Source organism: Oncorhynchus masou, unplaced genomic scaffold, assembly GCF_036934945.1.
Source record: "Oncorhynchus masou masou isolate Uvic2021 unplaced genomic scaffold, UVic_Omas_1.1 unplaced_scaffold_2554, whole genome shotgun sequence".
Taxonomy (NCBI): domain Eukaryota; kingdom Metazoa; phylum Chordata; class Actinopteri; order Salmoniformes; family Salmonidae; genus Oncorhynchus; species Oncorhynchus masou.
In genome coordinates this window covers 13019-32188 of record NW_027016838.1, presented here as the reverse complement: position 1 = coordinate 32188, position 19170 = coordinate 13019, and the positions used below count along the sequence as shown (strand labels likewise).

Genomic DNA, 19170 nt, shown 5'->3' with positions numbered 1-19170 from the left:
TTCCAACATACTGACCAGTGGCCTCTCTGAACATCAGCCGCTCATTGCCTGAGACCCAGTGGTAACAGGGGAAGTTGACTGTGTCTCCCTCTGGTGTGGTCACCACTACTTTAGAGCAGAACCAGTCATCGTTGGGGAAGCAGAATGGGAGGTACGGCTCTGATTCCAGCACCACAAACTCCAGATGGCCCAGGGAGGAAGGACAGAACACATCAAGCTCAATCACCTACAGAGAGATAGATGACATGTTCGACTGATCCCAGCAAACAAACAACTTTCTCTCAACGTTGACTAAGTTGAGCCTGTTTGTTTTGTTGTTTTTCAATTTATTTATTTTTTATTTCACATTTATTTAACCAGGTAGGTTAGTTGAGAACAATTTCTCATTTACAACTGCGACCTAGCCAAGATAAAGCAAAGCAGTGCGACAAAACGAACAGAGTTATACATGGGATAAACAAACGTACAGTCAATAACACAATAGAAGAATCTGTATACAGTGTGTGCAAATGAAGTAAGGAGGTAAGGCAATAAATAGGCCATAGTGGCAAAGTAATTAGAATTTAGCAATTAACACTGGAGTGATAGATGTGCAGATGAGGATGTGCAAGTAGAAATACTGGTGTGCAAAAGAGCAGAAAAACAAAAACAAATGGGGATGAGGTAGGTAGTTGGCTGGATGGGCAATTTACCGATGGGCTGTTTACAGCTGCAGCGATCGGTAAGCTGTTCTGACAGCTGATGCTTAAAGTTAGTGAGGGAGATATAAGACTCCAACTTCAGTGCTTTTTGCAATTCGTTCCAGCAGAGAACTGGAAGGAAAGGCGGCCAAAGGAGGTGTTGGCTTTGGGGAGGACCAGTGAAATATTCTTGCTGGAGCGCGTGCTACAGGTGGGTGTTGCTATGGTGACCAGTGAGCTGAGATAAGGGGGAGCTTTACCTAGCAAAGACTTATAGATAACCTGGAGCCAATGGGTTTGGCGACGAATATGTAGCGAGGACCAACCAACGAGAGCATACAGGTTGCAGTGGTGGGTAGTAGATGGGGCTTTGGTGACAAAAACGGATGGCACTGTGATAGACTGCATCCAGTTTGCTGAGTAGAGTGTTGGAGGCCATTTTGTAAATGACGTCGCTGAAGTCAAGGATCGGTAGGATAGTCAGTTTTACAAGGGTATGTTTGGCAGCATGAGTGAAGGAGGCTTTGTTGCGAAATAGGAAGCCGGTTCTAGATTTAATTTTGGATTGGAGATGCTTAATATGAGTCTGGAAGGAGAGTTTACAGTCTAGCCAGACATCTAAGTATTTATAGTAGTCCACATATTCTAAGTCAGAACCGTCCAGAGTAGTGATGCTTGTCGGGAAGGCGGTTAGCGATCGGTTGAAGAGCATGCATTTAGTTTTACTAGCATTGAAGAGCAGTTGGAGGCCACAGAAGGGGTGTTGTATGGCATTGAAGCTCGTCTGGAGGTTTGTTCAATTCCAGAATGTAGCTTTAATTTGGCATTTGGAACAGTACAGAGGGTTTAATACTTTGTTCACTAGGTACAGACCACACCTTCAACATAGTTTTAAAGATTTTATTGTAAGGGAATGGGTAGTATGTGGAGGATGAGGGTTGCAGTAGGTATCTCAGAGGGGAGTGAGGCCTAAGAGGCCTTTATAAATAACCATCAACCAGTGGGCCTTGCGCCGGGTATACAGAGATTTCCAGTTTACAGAGGAGTTTAGAGTGCAGTGACTGTCATGTCTTATTATGTCTGTTCCTGTCCTTTCTCGTCACTCTGTCTCTCTCTGCTGGTCTTATTAGGTTACCTTCTCTTTCTCTCCTTCTCCAGCTGTTCCTCATCTCCCCTAACTAGCTCATTCACCCTTTCCCCACCTGTTCCCTTTTTTCCCTCTGATTAGGTCTCTTTCTCTCTCTGTTCCTGCTACTTTCGGTGTCAGATTCTATGCCAGAAGCAAGCTATCGTCTCGTTTGCTTCCACCTAGTCCTATCCTGTCGGAGTCTGCCTGGCAGGTGCATCCTGCACTCTACTAACTATCTTTTGTTCCATTGACAACGTCGGAAGAGGATCTATGCCATTCCTGTTTTTTTATTAAAAGAACTCTGTTTCTGTTAAAACCGCTTTTGGGTCTTCACTCAAGTACATAACAGTGACTTGTCCTATAAGGAGCATTGGTGGAAATCTGATGGTCGAATGGTAAAGAATATCTAGCGGCTTGAGAACACCCTGACCTAACAATCTATAAATGATGTCTCCATAATCTGGCATGGGTAGGATGGTCATCGGAATCGGGGTTAGTTTGGCAGCTGGGGTGAAAGAAGAGATTACGGTAGAGGAAACCGAGTCTATATTCAACCTTAGCCTGCCGCTTGGATATGTGCTGAGAGAAGGACAGTGTACTGTCCAACCATACTCCCAAGTACTTGTATGACGTGACTACCTCAAGCTCTAAACCCTCAGAGTTGGTAATCAATGACACATCCATAACCTGAGCGGAAACCAGATTGCATACCAGAGAGAATACTACAAGTGTTTCCAACACTTTTTATAACAGCTAGGATCAGCATGAGCTCCCACTTTAAATAAAGGAAGCACTGTGGCTGCCTTCCAAGTGTCTAGGACAAATCCGGACAAGTCATTTAACTGAGCAGCCGTGAAACAGTGATCACTAAGGTTATTACAGAAAACACCAGTATGATACTGTGATGGACATTTTTATAATGTAAAGAGACAGCCTTGAAAATGTTCATCTTGTCTTAGTGTCATAAATATTCCTTGGTTCCTGCCTGTGATTGGTAAAGATATGAGGTGGGGCGACTTGACCCCCTCCTTAGGACCATCTGGCAGAACGCCCAGAATATGTTCTTTCAGTTAAGATAGGAGACTGTGCCAGACACCTGCCAGAACCAACTCTATCAACTATGTAACATGTCTGTAACCAGAATGAATATAAGGGATAACGGGACTGCGTCAGAAGAGAGAGCTCCTAATCGACCATTGTACTTGGTGCATTGAGTTGGTTGGAACCTCTCCAGTGCGCTGGTAATGAATGATTATTCATTTAATATTGACTTCGAGTGTCCCTGAGTAGAATTTCCACTACAATTACCTATCAGGATTATTTGTGAGGATAACATCAAGGAGAGGAGCCTTTTCTGGGTGTTTGGGGTTAGTAAATTTCTGAGAGAGATTTAAGGAGTCCCATTGTTTTAAGACTTGGGCCAGTGGTTTAATCATGTCCCCGTTTAGGTCACCTATCAGGACAAATTCATACTTACTGTAAGGGCCCAGGAGAGAGCTTAGGGCAAGTAGGTCACATGCCGGTGCTGATGGTGGACAATAACAACCAGCAACAATCAACAAAGAGCTATTTGAAAGCTTAATGCTGAAAACCAGCAAAACCAATTGTAAGACAACCGAGCACTGAAGGTGATCTTTGGTAAATATTGCCACTCCACCACCACTGGAAGATCTGTCTTGCAGAAAAAGGTTATATCCAGAAAGGTTATCAGTGTTCAGAACAGTCTTTCTTAAACATGTCTCAGTAATGCAAATTTCCAGATATCATCCGCAGTAATAAAATCAGGGCATGGCAGAGGACAGGGAGAGCTTTGCAGTGTTGATTTTTTATGACATTTGAATGTGCATCAGATGTCAACAAGATCATATTGTACAGCAATTTTAACAGCTAACATGAATACAAAGCCAGCTAGAGAGGGTTAGAATAGGAAGGGAGGCCCAGAGTTGTGAGTGTTGGAAAAAACATTTTCTGTCCCATGGTCGGGTAAACGAGCTGGAGAACGAGTGCTCTTGGTGTAGGGGCTGAAGAGCAGGTGCTCTTAGTGGAGGTACGTGGTTGACTGCAGGTGCTGGAGGAGCGGGTTTCCCCTGATGTTGGAGGCATGGTGATTCCATCGTGGAGGAGTGATGGGATAAGGTGGGGATCAGAACTTTGTGTTTGGGGAAGGAGTCCTGTTCGGGGCACCTGGCTTGTGCAGTGCACATCCCAAAAAGTCAGGACTCACATATAGTGGTTCAGGAACAGAGGGTATGGGGGGCTCGGGGGAGATGTTGTGGGTTGGATCGGATTTAGCTGTGGTAAATCCTGGGGTTCAGCTGCTTAGGAGTTAAACTATGTGGTCAGGCAGCTCTTGGCGAGAAGCAGTGATCAGCAGAAACCTGTTGTATTCGGCGCATGTGACAACAAAAAATTGATGTGATGTGATTTATGAATAATGAGGGCAACTGTGTTCCTGGGGACCTCCAATGCTGCAGAAATGTTTTGGTACCCTTTCCCAGATCTGCGCCTCAATACATTCCTGCCTCGGAGCTCTACGGACAATTCCTTCGACCTCATGGCTTGGTTTTTGCACTGACATGCACAGTCAACTGTGGGACCCTACATAGACAGGTGTGTGCCTTTCCAAATCATGTCCAAACAATTGAATTTACCAAAAGGTGGACTCCATTCAAGTTGTAGAAACATCTTAAGGATGATCAATGGAAACACGATGCACTTGAGCTCAATTTTGAGTATCATAGAAAAGGGTCTGAATAGTTATGTAATTAAGGAATGTGTTTTACGTTTTTTTTATACATTTCTAAAAATGTCCAAACCTGTTTTCACTTTGGCATTATGGGGTATTGTGTGTAGATTGATGTGAATTTTTAAAAATTTAATCAATTTTAGAATAAGGCTGTAATCTGACAAAATGTGGAAAAATCTAACTGGTCTGAATACTTTCCGATGGCACTGTATATGGATCTAACTGGTCTGAATACTTTCCGATGGCACTGTATATGGATCTAACTGGTCTGAATACTTTCCGGTGGCACTGTATATGAATCTAACTGGTCTGAATACTTTCCGATGGCACTGTATATGGATCTAACTGGTCTGAATACTTTCCGGTGGCACTGTATATGAATCTAACTGGTCTGAATACTTTCCGATGGCACTGTATATGGATCTAACTGGTCTGAATACTTTCCGGTGGCACTGTATATGAATCTAACTGGTCTGAATACTTTCCGGTGGCACTGTATATAGATCTAACTGGTCTGAATACTTTCCAATGGCACTGTATATGGATCTAACTGGTCTGAATACTTTCCGATGGCACTGTATATGGAAAAGCACATTTTAAAATTCCAAACAATTGATTGGAACAGACGACTCTCGGTCTATCAACAGTTTTGGGGGACAGTCCTACTCCACATATACTTCCACACACAGATGGATTGTAGTAATTGGTGGGGCAAAACCAAAGGAAATTTGGGAGATGCATGCCAGCAAAGCCACTACACAACACAACACAACACTAAACAATACATTCATTGCACTATAACGGTGACAAACAGTGCCCACAAACCTTTAGGGCCTACATAAAGCTGTCCCAGGAGCAGAGTCCCCACACCTTGCCACTGCTACACCTGGCTATCAACAGAGCCTTGTCTGGCAGTGAATCAGTTCATTCAGCATCATTTGCTGCCTTTAAAAAAACAGCTGATATGGCTGACTAGAAACCACTAATGTGGTTTCTACTGACAATTGAGGTGTGCAAACTATGGCATAAGGGGACAACAAGCAAATAAGAGGCAATCAGATCATTTCGATTAAGACAATGAGTGAGCTAGGATGGATCTAGTCAATAACGTTTTGTTGAGCACTTTTGAAATATACAGCGACAGAATTCAGAACATGGACCATTCTTACAGTGTTCTCCTTGTACACCAAGTCAGAACAGTAAGATAAATAAAGAGCGCATATAAGCATACAATGAAAGCTTTTACAATATTTGATGAATACATTTCTCTGAAACAGATTAGCAGCTAATGTGCACCACCAAGTCAGAACAGTAGGTGAAATTAAGAGGGCAAAAGAGACCAAATTATTAGGGTGAGGCACATGGGCTTCTAAAAGCTTACTACACAACATACTTAGTATTACTTTCTTAGCTACAGTATACATCTCTCTCTGGCATATTACATCATGTATGGAGAAGCATACAATCATTTTTTGGGACTCTTGTTGTGCTGTGCTCATTTGAACAGGAAGGTTGCGCGGCGGTCCTTCGTGGGCAAATTTTGTCATCAAACGTTGTCAAAGTCTGGCATTCTCTGGATTTACTGTGCTTTCAAGACAACTGGGAACTTGGGGAAAAAAACAAGGTTGAATCATGATGACCTCAGTGATCTTCAGGTCGTACCTCTAGAAAGAGGCCCGAGCTCCCGACTTGGATTTTTTTCCAGTCGGAGCTAGTTTTTTCCCCCAGTTGTCTTGAACTCAATGAAGTCAGATTTCCCAGTTCTGAGTTGAAAGTTGTTTTGAGCACAACAGAAATCATGCTGGATTGACAGCATTGTCAATGTTGAATGTTTATAATTTTAAGCTTGGAAAAGAAAACCATAAACCGAGAATTGGGACCACACACCAACTCCACCAAATAGCAGGCTAGCGACTGCTTTGTAATGCTTGCAGTTAGCCACTGATTCCTTCCAAACCACACATTGTTGAATTTGCGATTTCCAACTTGATGTGTAATGTTTATGGCCGATGAGCACCGATGCGTTTTGTCGATAATTTCTCTTCATTTTTTCTCTTCATATGACAAGGATTAAAAAGGATTTGGCATGACTGCTAGCTAAGATTTTGAAAGTATGATGGTGACATGATCAGCTACTGTAGATAATGTGATTTCACGTAATCTTATCTGTGGCCAAAGACTTTGAGCCTTCTTGGATAGGCACTTCTAATGTAACTCTATGGCAGCACTCAATAGGCTTGAATTTTTGAGCTCTACCCTTAGATTTAGTGTGTCCCCATGAATGACAGAACACTGAGCCACTCACAGCGCAACTAGAGAACATTACCAACCCCTATGCTCTGTATTTTCCACTGGCTGCCCCACCACCACAGAAAGCACTGAGCTAGGCTGAAACACCTGCATTTTGGAGCTGCCTTAGTCAAGAAAGCAAAAAAATAGGACATTTAAGTATGGAGGCTTTATTACCTCAATAATTTTTTATTTTATTTTGCATTGTTTTTGCTAACTACACTGCTCAAAACAATAAAGGGACCACTTAAACAACACAATATAACTCCAAGTCAATCACACTTCTGTGAAATCAAACTGTCCACTTAGGAAGCAACAATGATTGACAATAAATTTCACATGCTGCAAACCTAGCATGGAAGGCACTACCAGGAGACAGGCCAGTACATCAGGAGACGTGGAGGAGGCCGTATGAGGGCAACAACCCAGCAGTAGGACCGCTACCTCCGCCTTTGTGCAAGGAGGAGCAGAAGGAGCACTGCCAGAGCCCTGCCCTCCAGCAGGCCAAGAATGTGCATGTGTCTGCTCAAACGGTCAGAAACAGACTCCATAAGGGTGGTATGAGGGCCCGAGGTCCACAGGTGGGAGTTGGGCTTACAGCACCGTGCAGGACGTTTGGCATTTGCCAGAGAACACCAAAATTGGCAAATTCGCCACTGGAGCCCTGTGCTCTTCACAGATGAAAGCAGGTTCACACTGAGCACATGTGACAGACGTGACAGAGTCTGGAGACGCCGTGGAGAACGTTCTGCTGCCTGCAACATCCTCCAGCATGACCGGTTTGGCGGTGGGTCAGTCATGGTGTGGGGTGGCATTTCTTTGGGGAGCCGCACAGCCCTCCATGTGCTCACCTGAGGTAGCCTGACTGCCATTAGGTACCGAGATGAGATCCTCAGAGATCTTGTGAGACCATATGCTGGTGCGGTTAGCCCTGGGTTCCTCCTAATGCAAGACAATGCTAGACCTCATGTGGCTGGAGTGTGTCAGCAGTTCCTGCAAGAGGAAGGCATTGATGCTATGGACTGGCCCGCCCGTTCCCCAGACCTAAATCCAATTGAGCACATCTGGGACATCATGTCTCGCTCCACGTCACATTGCACCACAGACTGTCCAGGAGTTGGCGGATGCTTTAGTCCAGGTCTGGGAGGAGACCATCCTCCACCTCATCAGGAGCATACCCAGGCATTGTAGGGAGGTCATACAGACACGTGGAGGCCATTTTGACTTGTTTTAAGGGCATTACATCAAAGTTGGATCAGCCTGTAGTGTGGTTTTCCACTTTAATTTTGAGTGTGACTCCAATTCCAGACCTCCATGGGTTGATAAATTTGATTTCCATTGATAATTTTTGTGTGATTTTGTTGTCAGCACATTCAACTATGTAAAGAAAAAGTATTTAATAAGAATACTTCATTCAGATTTAGGATGTGTTATTTAGTGTTCCCTTTATTTTTTTGAGCAGTGTATTATGTGACACGTAATAATGCCAAAATAACATACAAAACAGGAACCCCCCCCCCTTGAAATAAAGCTAGAATGTATTTAATTGGGGCTCAAAACATGCCCAGGGGGCTCAAAACATGCCCTGAATGTTGATTCTCAACTGGGTATAATACAACTTTTTGGAGAACTTGGCTGGCAGTTTTTGGGATGTACTCTCTCCCCTTGTTCCAACCAGTTTAAACCCCCCTAGTGTCTATGTCTGCTCCCCTGCAGAAATCGAATTAGCATAAACAACCATCAGTTTAAGATAGAGATCATATTTTGCATGGGCTGCATCTCAATCCATCGCATCCACCGATGTTCAGCATCTAGGGTGAAAGGTGGCAGAGCCTGAGCTGTGTTTGTCAGACCATGAGACTCCCCGATGTTCAGCATCTAGGGTGAAAGATGACAGAGCCTGAGCTGTGTTTGTCAGACCATGAGACACCCCGATGTTCAGCATCTAGGGTGAAAGGTGGCAGAGCCTGAGCTGTGTTTGTCAGACCATGAGACACCCCGATGTTCAGCATCTAGGGTGAAAGATGGCAGAGCCTGAGCTGTATTTGTCAGACCATGAGACACACCGATGTTCAGCATCTAGGGTGAAAGGTGGCAGAGCCTGAGCTGTGTTTGTCAGACCATGAGACACACCGATGTTCAGCATCTAGGGTGAAAGATGGCAGAGCCTGAGCTGTGTTTGTCAGACCATGAGACACACCGATGTTCAGCATCTAGGGTGAAAGGTGGCAGAGCCTGAGCTGTGTTTGTCAGACCATGAGACACAACAAAAATCTGTCTTCTCACAAAAACCTCTGTAGCTTCCGAACAGTTTGGCCTGCAAACTATTCTGACCCCTCTATGGAAAGATGAGACTATCGCAAACATTGCTCTAGGACGCCTGCAAGCTTCACAAGACTAGATAAAAGGTAGCGGGGAACCAGTTACAAAAAATGAATGGAAGTACAGTGCCTTGCGAAAGTATTCGGCCCCTTTGAATTTTGCGACCTTTTGCCACATTTCAGGCTCAAACACAAAGATATATATATATTTTTTATTTTTTTTGTGAAGAATCAACAACAAGTGGGACACAATCATGAAGTGGAACGACATTTATTGGATATTTCAAACTTTTTTAACAAATCAAAAACTGAAAAATTGGGCGTGCAAAATTATTCAGCCCCTTAAGTTAATACTTTGTAGCGCCACCTTTTGCTGCGATTACAGCTGTAAGTCGCTTGGGGTATGTCTCTATCAGTTTTGCACATCGAGAGACTGAAATTGTTTCCCATTCCTCCTTGCAAAACAGCTCGAGCTCAGTGAGGTTGGATGGAGAGCATTTGTGAACAGCAGTTTTCAGTTCTTTCCACAGATTCTCAATTGGATTCAGGTCTGGACTTTGACTTGGCCATTCTAACACCTGGATATGTTTATTTTTGAACCATTCCATTGTAGATTTTGCTTTATGTTTTGGATCATTGTCTTGTTGGAAGACAAATCTCCATCCCAGTATCAGGTCTTTTGCAGACTCCATCAGGTTTTCTTCCAGAATGGTCCTGTATTTGGCTCCATCCATCTTCCCATCAATTTTAACCATCTTCCCTATCCCTGCTGAAGAAAAGCAGGCCCAAACCATGATGCTGCCACCACCATGTTTGACAGTGGGGATGGTGTGGTCAGGGTGATGAGCTGTGTTGCTTTTACGCCAAACATAACGTTTTGCATTGTTGCCAAAAAGTTCAATTTTGGTTTCATCTGACCAGAGCACCTTCTTCCACATGTTTGGTGTGTCTCCCAGGTGGCTTGTGGCAAACTTTAAACGACACTTTTTATGGATATCTTTAAGAAATGGCTTTCTTCTTGCCACTCTTCCATAAAGGACAGATTTGTGCAACTGATTGTTGTCCTATGGACAGAGTATCTCTGCAGTTCATCCAGAGTGATCATGGGCCTCTTGGCTGCATCTTGGCTGCATCTCTGATCAGTCTTCTCCTTGTATGAGCTGGAAGTTTAGAGGGACGGCCAGGTCTTGGTAGATTTGCAGTGGTCTGATACTCCTTCCATTTCAATATTATCGCTTGCACAGTGCTCCTTGTGATGTTTAAAGCTTGGGAAATCTTTTTGTATCCAAATCCGACTTTAAACTTCTTCACAACAGTATCTCGGACCTGCCTGGTGTGTTCCTTGTTCTTCATGATGCTCTCTGCGCTTTTAACGGACCTCTGAGACTATCACAGTGCAGGTGCATTTATACGGAGACTTGATTACACACAGGTGGATTGTATTTATCATCATTAGTCATTTAGGTCAACATTGGATCATTCAGAGATCCTCACTGAACTTCTGGAGAGAGTTTGCTGCACTGAAAGTAAAGGGGCTGAATAATTTTGCACGCCCAATTTTTCAGTTTTTGATTTGTTAAAAAAGTTTGAAATATCCAATAAATGCCGTTCCACTTCATGATTGTGTCCCACTTGTTGTTGATTCTTCACAAAAAAATACAGTTTTATATCTTTATGTTTGAAGCCTGAAATGTGGCAAAAGGTCGCAAAGTTCAAGGGGGCCGAATACTTTCGCAAGGCACTGTATAAATAGTTTCCTGATGTTTCTTATATCTCTCAGATATAGGACAGATACTTCAGAGCAAACTTCCTTTAGATAATCTGTTCATCTACGTATGAAGTTTTCTCTGGGCTAAGAGCAGTAAGGCCAAACTCAATGTTTCATCAAATATTTTTGGGTGTATAAAAGGGGTGCTACAATTCTAATAGCTAAATTATCCTGGGTATGATCATCTTAAACAATTCCACATGTTAGCTTAGTATATGCTAGTCATAAGAATGAAAATGATGTGAATGGATTTAGATTTTGTCATCCAAATGGACAGATGGTCAAAGGAAGGAAAGTTGTGGCAATGGGTTACTCACAGCCCCTCGGCGGTGGCCCCCAATGAATCTACTTTTGGGGAGGCAGATGCGATGGCTTGAATCCATTGTGCCACGGAGATGTATATAGATACTGTTCGTTGTGCCGGCGTGCAGCATTTCTCCAGTGAACACCTCTGCTTTGTAAATAACACTTTTGTCTCTACTACAAAGCAAGTTCAGAAGACAGAAATATGATAAATATATGATACATTCAATATTTCATTTATACTGATGACCAATCCCTTTTGTTTAGCTATTGTGTCAGAATGAGGCCACAGGATGATCCAAAGGGATTGTTACCTTACCTACAACAACAGCACGGGAACATTGTTAATGTGGAAGGCAACCCGTCTGCCGAGGGAGACAATTACAGCAGGGTTATTCAAATCTTACAATACAAGGGCCAGACTGCGACTGGTTTTCTGTTATATCTGATGATGGATTGCACCCACCTGGTGTCACAGTTCTAAATCAGTTCCTGATTAGAGGGGAAGAATGAAAAATAAAAAGCAGTGGAACTGGCTTCGAGGTCCAGATTTGAATTTGAGGGCCATTGGCTGCATTTACACAAGCAGCCAAATTCTTATCGTTCAACCAATTATTAGCAAAAAAAGCTGATCTGATAGGTCAAAAGACCATTTAGTGATAAAAATATAGAGTAGAAAAATAATTCTTCTGAAACTACATGGATGACACTCAGAGCCACAAATAGTAACTACAAGTATGAAAATTAGTCAACACTTATTGCATGCTATATTCAACATTCAACAGAAAAGTCCAAAGAAAAAGGAACATGGGATCAATCTAGTACATGACAAATAAAGAACTTTATAAATATATATAGCTCATATAAGATTTCAACTTTCTTACCCCGATATGATGCAGTGAATTAGCAGTGAGAAATCAGAGTTCCACTGTACTCACCACCTCAGAGATCACGGCTCTTTTATATGGTTTATAGACGTCTTGTTTGTTCAATCAGTCATTAACAGAGAAGAAATGAGGAAACAAAAAATCATTTACCTATGATTCGTCATAGTTTAGTCTTTCAGCAGACATTGTGTTGGTTACAGCTTACACACATTCATAGTTAGCTCATATCCTGGTTAAGGTCTATCAGGATAAGACGTTGACAAAGACTAGGGTCCCAAGCTTTCTGTGTTATCTTATGTGATATTAGTGCCCAAAACAACGTGTACAAATGAATTACTACATGGAACAATTCTGAAACCCTATTTTGAGTTGTAGTCCTATTGTCATGCATTTTGGGGGTGACAATCACTGGCTAAGGCTGCACATCAAAGTAACTTGCATCATGAATTCCTGCAAGGACATCCGATTTAGTTTATACAACTCATCTTTCAATCATACCATTTTAGTAGTCAAGCAGCCTACACTTAGAATGGAGCACTTTGACTAGTTTAGATAGGATCATTAGATTACACACTTTTTCTGTTGCCTGACCCTGCAACAATATTGCCGTGACCAAATCATAGGTGCCACCAACTGAAAACGTTGCAATGGAGCCCTGTGTGTGCTCTCACAAAGAATATAAAAACACATGGATTGTAGGATCTATATGTTTTCACACAAGTCCCCAAATTGGAAATAATCATGTTACTAAATTAAATAATTAGTCGTCCTTATTCCACTGAACCAGAGAGGTATGTCAAGGATGTTGTTCACTCTCCATGGTAAGGGGAAACCCCTGAACTATCCAGACAAGACGTTAAACCATATGAGTCATAAAGGAAATAAGAGGTATGTCAAGGAAGTTGTTCACTTTCCATGGTAAGGGGAAACACCTGAACTATCCAGACAAGAATCATAAAGGAACTAAGACATTTCCTTAATCTCTAAACCCTGAACTATCCCAACAAAGTACAGTGCCTTGCGAAAGTATTCGGCCCCCTTGAACTTTGCGACCTTTTGCCACATTTCAGGCTTCAAACATAAAGATATAAAACTGTATTTTTTTGTGAAGAATCAACAACAAGTGGGACACAATCATGAAGTGGAACAACATTTATTGGATATTTCAAACTTTTTTAACAAATCAAAAACTGAAAAATTGGGCGTGCAAAATTATTCAGCCCCCTTAAGTTAATACTTTGTAGCGCCACCTTTTGCTGCGATTACAACTGTAAGTCGCTTGGGGTATGTCTCTATCAGTTTTGCACATCGAGAGACTGACATTTTTTCCCATTCCTTCTTGCAAAACAGCTCGAGCTCAGTGAGGTTGGATGGAGAGTATTTGTGAACAGCAGTTTTCAGTTCTTTCCACAGATTCTCGATTGGATTCAGGTCTGGACTTTGACTTGGCTATTCTAACACCTGGATATGTTTATTTTTGAACCATTCCATTAGTAGATTTTGCTTTATGTTTTGGATCATTGTCTTGTTGGAAGACAAATCTCCGTCCCAGTCTCAGGTCTTTTGCAGACTCCATCAGGTTTTCTTCCAGAATGGTCCTGTATTTGGCTCCATCCATCTTCCCATCAATTTTAACCATCTTCCCTGTCCCTGCTGAAGAAAAGCAGGCCCAAACCATGATGCTGCCACCACCATGTTTGACAGGGGGGATGGTGTGGTCAGGGTGATGAGCTGTGTTGCTTTTACGCCAAACATAACGTTTTGCATTGTTGCCAAAAAGTTCAATTTTGGTTTCATCTGACCAGAGCACCTTCTTCCACATGTTTGGTGTGTCTCCCAGTTGGCTTGTGGCAAACTTTAATTCAGCTGCGGGATCGGGGCACCACCAGTACAGAGCTTGCTCAGGAATGGCAGCAGGCAGATGTGAGTGCATCTGCACACAAAGTGAGGCGAAGACTTTTGGAGGAAAGCCTGGTGTCAAGAAGGGCATCAAAAAAGCCACTTCTCTCAAGGAAAAACATCAGGGACAGACTGATTTTCTGCAAAAAAGTACAGGGATTGGACTGCTGAAGACTGGCGTAAAGTCATTTTCACTGATGAATCCCCTTTCCGATTGCTTGGGGCATCCGGAAAAAAGCTTGTCCGGAGAAGACAAGGTGAGCGCTACCATCAGTCCTGTGTCATGCCAACAGTAAAGCATCCTGAGACCATTCATGTGTGGGGTTGCTTCTCAGCCAAGGGAGTGGGCTCACTCACATTTTTTGCTTAAGAACACAGCCATGAATAAAGAATGGTACCAACATTGTCAGAGAGCAACTTCTCCCAACCATCCAGGAACAGTTTGGTGACGAACAATGCCTTTTCCAGCATGATGGAGCACCTTGCCATAAGGCAAAAGTGATAACTAAGTATCTCGGGGAACAAAGCATTTATATTTTAGGTCCATGGCCAGGAAACTCACCAGACCTTAATCCTATTGAGAACGTGTGGTCAATCCTCAAGTGGATGGTAGACAAAACAAAAACCCACAAATTCTGACAAATTCCAAGCATTGATTATGCAAGAATGGGCTGCCATCAGTCAGGATGTGGCCCAGAAGTTAATTGACAGCATGCCAGGGTGGATTGCAGAGGTCTTGACAAAGAAGTGTCAACACTGCAAATATTGACTCTTTGCATCAACTTCATGTAATTGTCAATAAAAGCCTTTGACACTTATGAAATTCATGTAATTATAATTCAGTATTCCATAGTAACATCTGACAAAATATCTAAAGATTCTGAAGCAGCAAACTGCGGAAATTAATATTTGTGTCATCCTCAACTTTTGGCCACAAATTTATTATGGATTGATTATTATGCTGATTGTGACATGTGTAAAGAAGTTGTGTACTATAGATGTTGACATCGTTTTCACCATGCCCTGGTGAATGGAGAGGGTGAACTCTGATCCTGAGAGTGAATCTGATCCTAATCCATTACTGAAATTACATTTAATGATAATCAGGAACTATAGTAGGTTTATGCTAATGGAACATAGTGTTACCTTGTAAATAGTGGGATCGTGATGCTTGTCCTGGGTCATGTTCATTAACCACCAAAAGGAAGACATTTTACTGAAACCGGGAATCACTACCTGGATTTGTCCAATGAAATATGCTAAATTCCGTTTCTACAGATGGTGCTATACAGATGAAAATGGCTATTTCCATCATGCTGACCCTTACCATTGTGCATGGTGCCAGTGTGACGACTGTCCTATTTGCAGTAATGAAACTTGTGATAAAAAAATATTTGTTTAATTTTCTGTTCCAGATTGACTGTTTTGATCAGGTCAAATTCAGCAATTTATATGCACTTTGTTTGTTTAAATGTATGTTTAACAATAATTATGTAATTCTTGTACCCTTACATTTTTCTAGAAGAAACTGAGTTTCTTGAGAGGAGGTATGTGAGAGAAATTATGTATTTACTAGATTTGTTTTATATTAATAGTTTAATTATACACTTAACAAATAGTAAAAGACATTTCTGTTCTACTAATGCAGTGTTTTTATGGTCTCCACTCTAGCTCCCTGCAGCTAGTCTGGGTGTATGGTCACTAGAGATAGCTTGAGCTGACAACTGATTTCAGCCTGCATTCCATAGACAAGATGTGGTGGGTGTAACCAAGATAGAGAGCCTGGAGGAGTGGAACCAAACCCTTATTGTGTCTAATCATCCTTGCATCTGGAGGACTAAGCCAGGTTGGGGGATAACCACAGAAGAACCCAAGGTGGCTTATGATTTGTAGTGTCAGATATAAGAACCATGATTCCTCTGCTCACTGGGCTCTCAACGAATCACCTACGGGTGAGTCACTGACCAGCCTCATTACGGCAGAGCACTCGCATTGTTCTCGTGTGTGTGGTGTGACCTGCTCCTGTATTCATGTTTTCAATAAAGTAATATCCTGATTCTCGATTGACCTTGTCTCTTCTCATTGATTAGAATTTCCACGACAGTACCCCTGGGGGTTCTTGGCTCGTACTTGGGAAGACCCATAAGAAAGTAGGCCTAAAGGTGAAATTCACACGTAGGTGGTACTTCAGGTGTACTCCACACAGAGCTAAATGTGATTGGGGTCCTGTAAGCAAAACAACATTTGAGAACCAGTGTTCTAACTTACGCTTTGGCTGCTGTGAACTTGAACTCCAAGTCCTTGGTGAAAGAGAAGCGGACCTCAGCAGGGAGATCAGAAGCGCTGTCAACTTTCATTATTTGGGGTAGACCCTCTGCATATATACTCCAGCTGAATAGACATGGTAAATCAAGATGGGATACACAACCTGTCATTCACTATTACACAACACACTATCATACCAGACCTGGGTTGATTATTTTTTTAAGTGCAAACCCCTCCCACCTGCTACTCCAGGCAGACTAAACTAAATGCTCTAAGTATTTAAAATATTTACAATGGTATTTGAATCCAGGCCAGAGAAATTAGGGTTAAGTGCCTTGCTCAAGTGCATATCAACAGATTTTTCAACTAGTCAGCTAAGGGATCCACTAGTCCACCTGGCATTTTTATTACAATCGCACATCAATTTATCTGTGTGTAAGAGTTATGTTTTTATTTAGATGTTGTTTGAAGTTGTTACTGTATTTCTACAAATGAATGTTTCCACAAAGCTCACAGGTACACCTCACAGTGACTCTGCAGCTCCTTCATTCTCTCCTCTTTGGCCTCTGGGCAGGTCTCATTGAATATCAGCTTACCTTATATACAAAAGACCAGAATTGTTGATCATTTTCTCCAGTAAACACTTTCACTGTGTACTTCACCATAATGATTCTACAAGACAAATAATTCTACACACAGCAAGACAACATATTAGACACACTGCGTTACAATTTGAGCCAACTCAAGATGATCAACTGCAACTAAATGTTTGCCACAATAAATGGGTCGTTCCACAAAAAGTTCCTTTGATATCTTAAGTAGAAATTGTGCACCAATATTGCATTTTTAAAGCCTGTTATATTTAATGAAGTGCCCTTTAATTATAGACCCCATTTTAAAACGAGTAAAGACTTTCTAAAGGGCCAAAGTTCGTTATTTTGACATTTCCCTCTGCGTATATTTAAATGTGTTGATTAAGTTGAACATGTACTCTTTAGAAAGTTAAAATTAGGTGCATTATTATTCATTTCATTTGTTGGAACAGCCCAACTATTGGTAGTCATTTACAAGATGAAAATGTTGCTTCATGTATCTACCATACAACATGTTTAAAATGTCAACAGAAATTACAATGTAATTATTGTACATCCAAGGTTGAACTGAAAAAAGTACTGTCAAGCAGCCTCCTGTGTCCTGTTCATAAGGAACTATCACAATAAAATCCACACAGAGTGCAGCACAATTCAATTGACCAAGTATCAAGCTTTCCTTACCTTGGTGCGTAGTATCAGATCAAGTGCGCTATGGATAAACATCCCTGGCTTCTAAACCCTATAGAGGTTTAGGAGGTTCATAATCAGGTCAGAGACAGGCAGGTACAGGACGGCAGACAGGCACTTTTTCAAGCTCACATAGCTGAAACACTTTCACTCGAAGATGATTTCATGAAATTAAACCCCAAATCTCATCACACTATGGTAACTAGAGACTGGCATTTTCTACAAGAAATCTGCCTCCAGAAATAAAGCTTCTCCCAAGTGGGTGTGACACCTAATCCCATTGCCTGCTGCACTGCTGCTTGGATTCCACCTGGCGATATGTTTACCATCTGCCCTGGTTGTCTCCCCCTGTCTGGTACAGGTACCCCCCCTCCCCTTTCCTCTCTACCGAGCTTTCGCTCGCCTCCAGCACACAGGCACTGTAGGGGCGAGTGACTGAATGTACAAAGGCTAGCCCCAAATCGTTATATATTAGAAACAATTCTTGTGCATTTTACTATTATCCTGCATGCTTTGTTGACTATGAACTTTCTTTACCCAACTGTGGGACAGACTGTTTGTTCCCACACTCGGGACTCTGACTCTATTGGTTACAAGGTCTTTTGGCCTCCCATCCTATTCTAACCACCTCCCGCCGACTTTGTATTCATGTTACCTAATGAAATTGCTGTACAATATGATCTTGTTGCCGTCTGATGCACATTCAGATGTCATAAATCAGTAATGCAGAGCCCCAATTCTGACTTCTGCTCTCATATCTGCTTCATTGATTTCTGCTCTCGTAAAAGCCTGGGTTTTCTGCACATTAACACTAGAAGCTTATTACCTAAAATGGATCAATTGAAAGTGTGGGTTCACAGCTCCAATCCAGATGTGTTGGTCATTACTGAGACGTGGTTAAGGAAGAGTATTTTGAATACGGATGTTAACATTTCTGGTTATAACCTTTTCGGCAAGACAGACCTTCCAAAGTTGGGGAGTGGCAATCTTTACCAAGGATCACCTTCAGTGCTCTGTTGTCTCCACCAAGTCTGTCCCCAAACAATTTGATTTGATGGTTTTAAGCATTAAACTTTCAAATAGCTCTTTGTTGACTGTTGCTGGGTGCTATCGTCCTCCATCAGCAGCCGCATGTACCCTACCTGCCCTAAGCTCCCTCCTGGCCCCTTACGCTAGGTCTGAATGTGTCCTGCTAGGTGACCTAAACTGGGACATGCTTAAACCACCTGACCTAAAGTCCTAAAGCAATGGGACTCCTAAATATTTTTCTGATTATTACCAATCCCACAAGGTATGACTCCAAACACCCAGAAAAGGCTACTCTCCTCAATGTTATCCTCACAAATAATCCTGATAGGTATCAGTCTGGTGTTTTCTGTAATGACCTTAGTAATAACTGTTTTACAGCCTGTGTTCGTAATGGCTGATCAGTGAAATGACCTGTCCTGATTTGTCATAGACACTTGCTAAAAAACTTTAATGAGCAAGCCTTCCTTCATGAACTGGCCTCTAAAATGGTATAGAATCAGCTTGACCCCCTGTCGAAGACGCTTGATAACAGGTACAGCCCCTAGTTCGACCGTGATCTTACAGAGTTACTCCA

The 19170-nt window shown here is 42.2% G+C and overlaps 1 long non-coding RNA gene and 1 pseudogene across 1 annotated transcript; one reads left to right on the top strand and one right to left on the bottom strand.

Annotated features, from left to right (window-relative positions):
* LOC135539223 (hydroperoxide isomerase ALOXE3-like) overlaps positions 1 to 12187 on the bottom strand; it is a 31885-nt pseudogene extending 19698 nt beyond the window's left edge.
* Positions 12188 to 15305: 3118 nt separating this feature from the next.
* LOC135539224 (uncharacterized) lies at positions 15306 to 16083 on the top strand. The gene is made up of 3 exons (XR_010455587.1): positions 15306 to 15389; positions 15545 to 15569; positions 15694 to 16083. It is a non-coding gene; the product is annotated as an uncharacterized LOC135539224 (long non-coding RNA).
* Positions 16084 to 19170: the final 3087 nt, after the last annotated feature.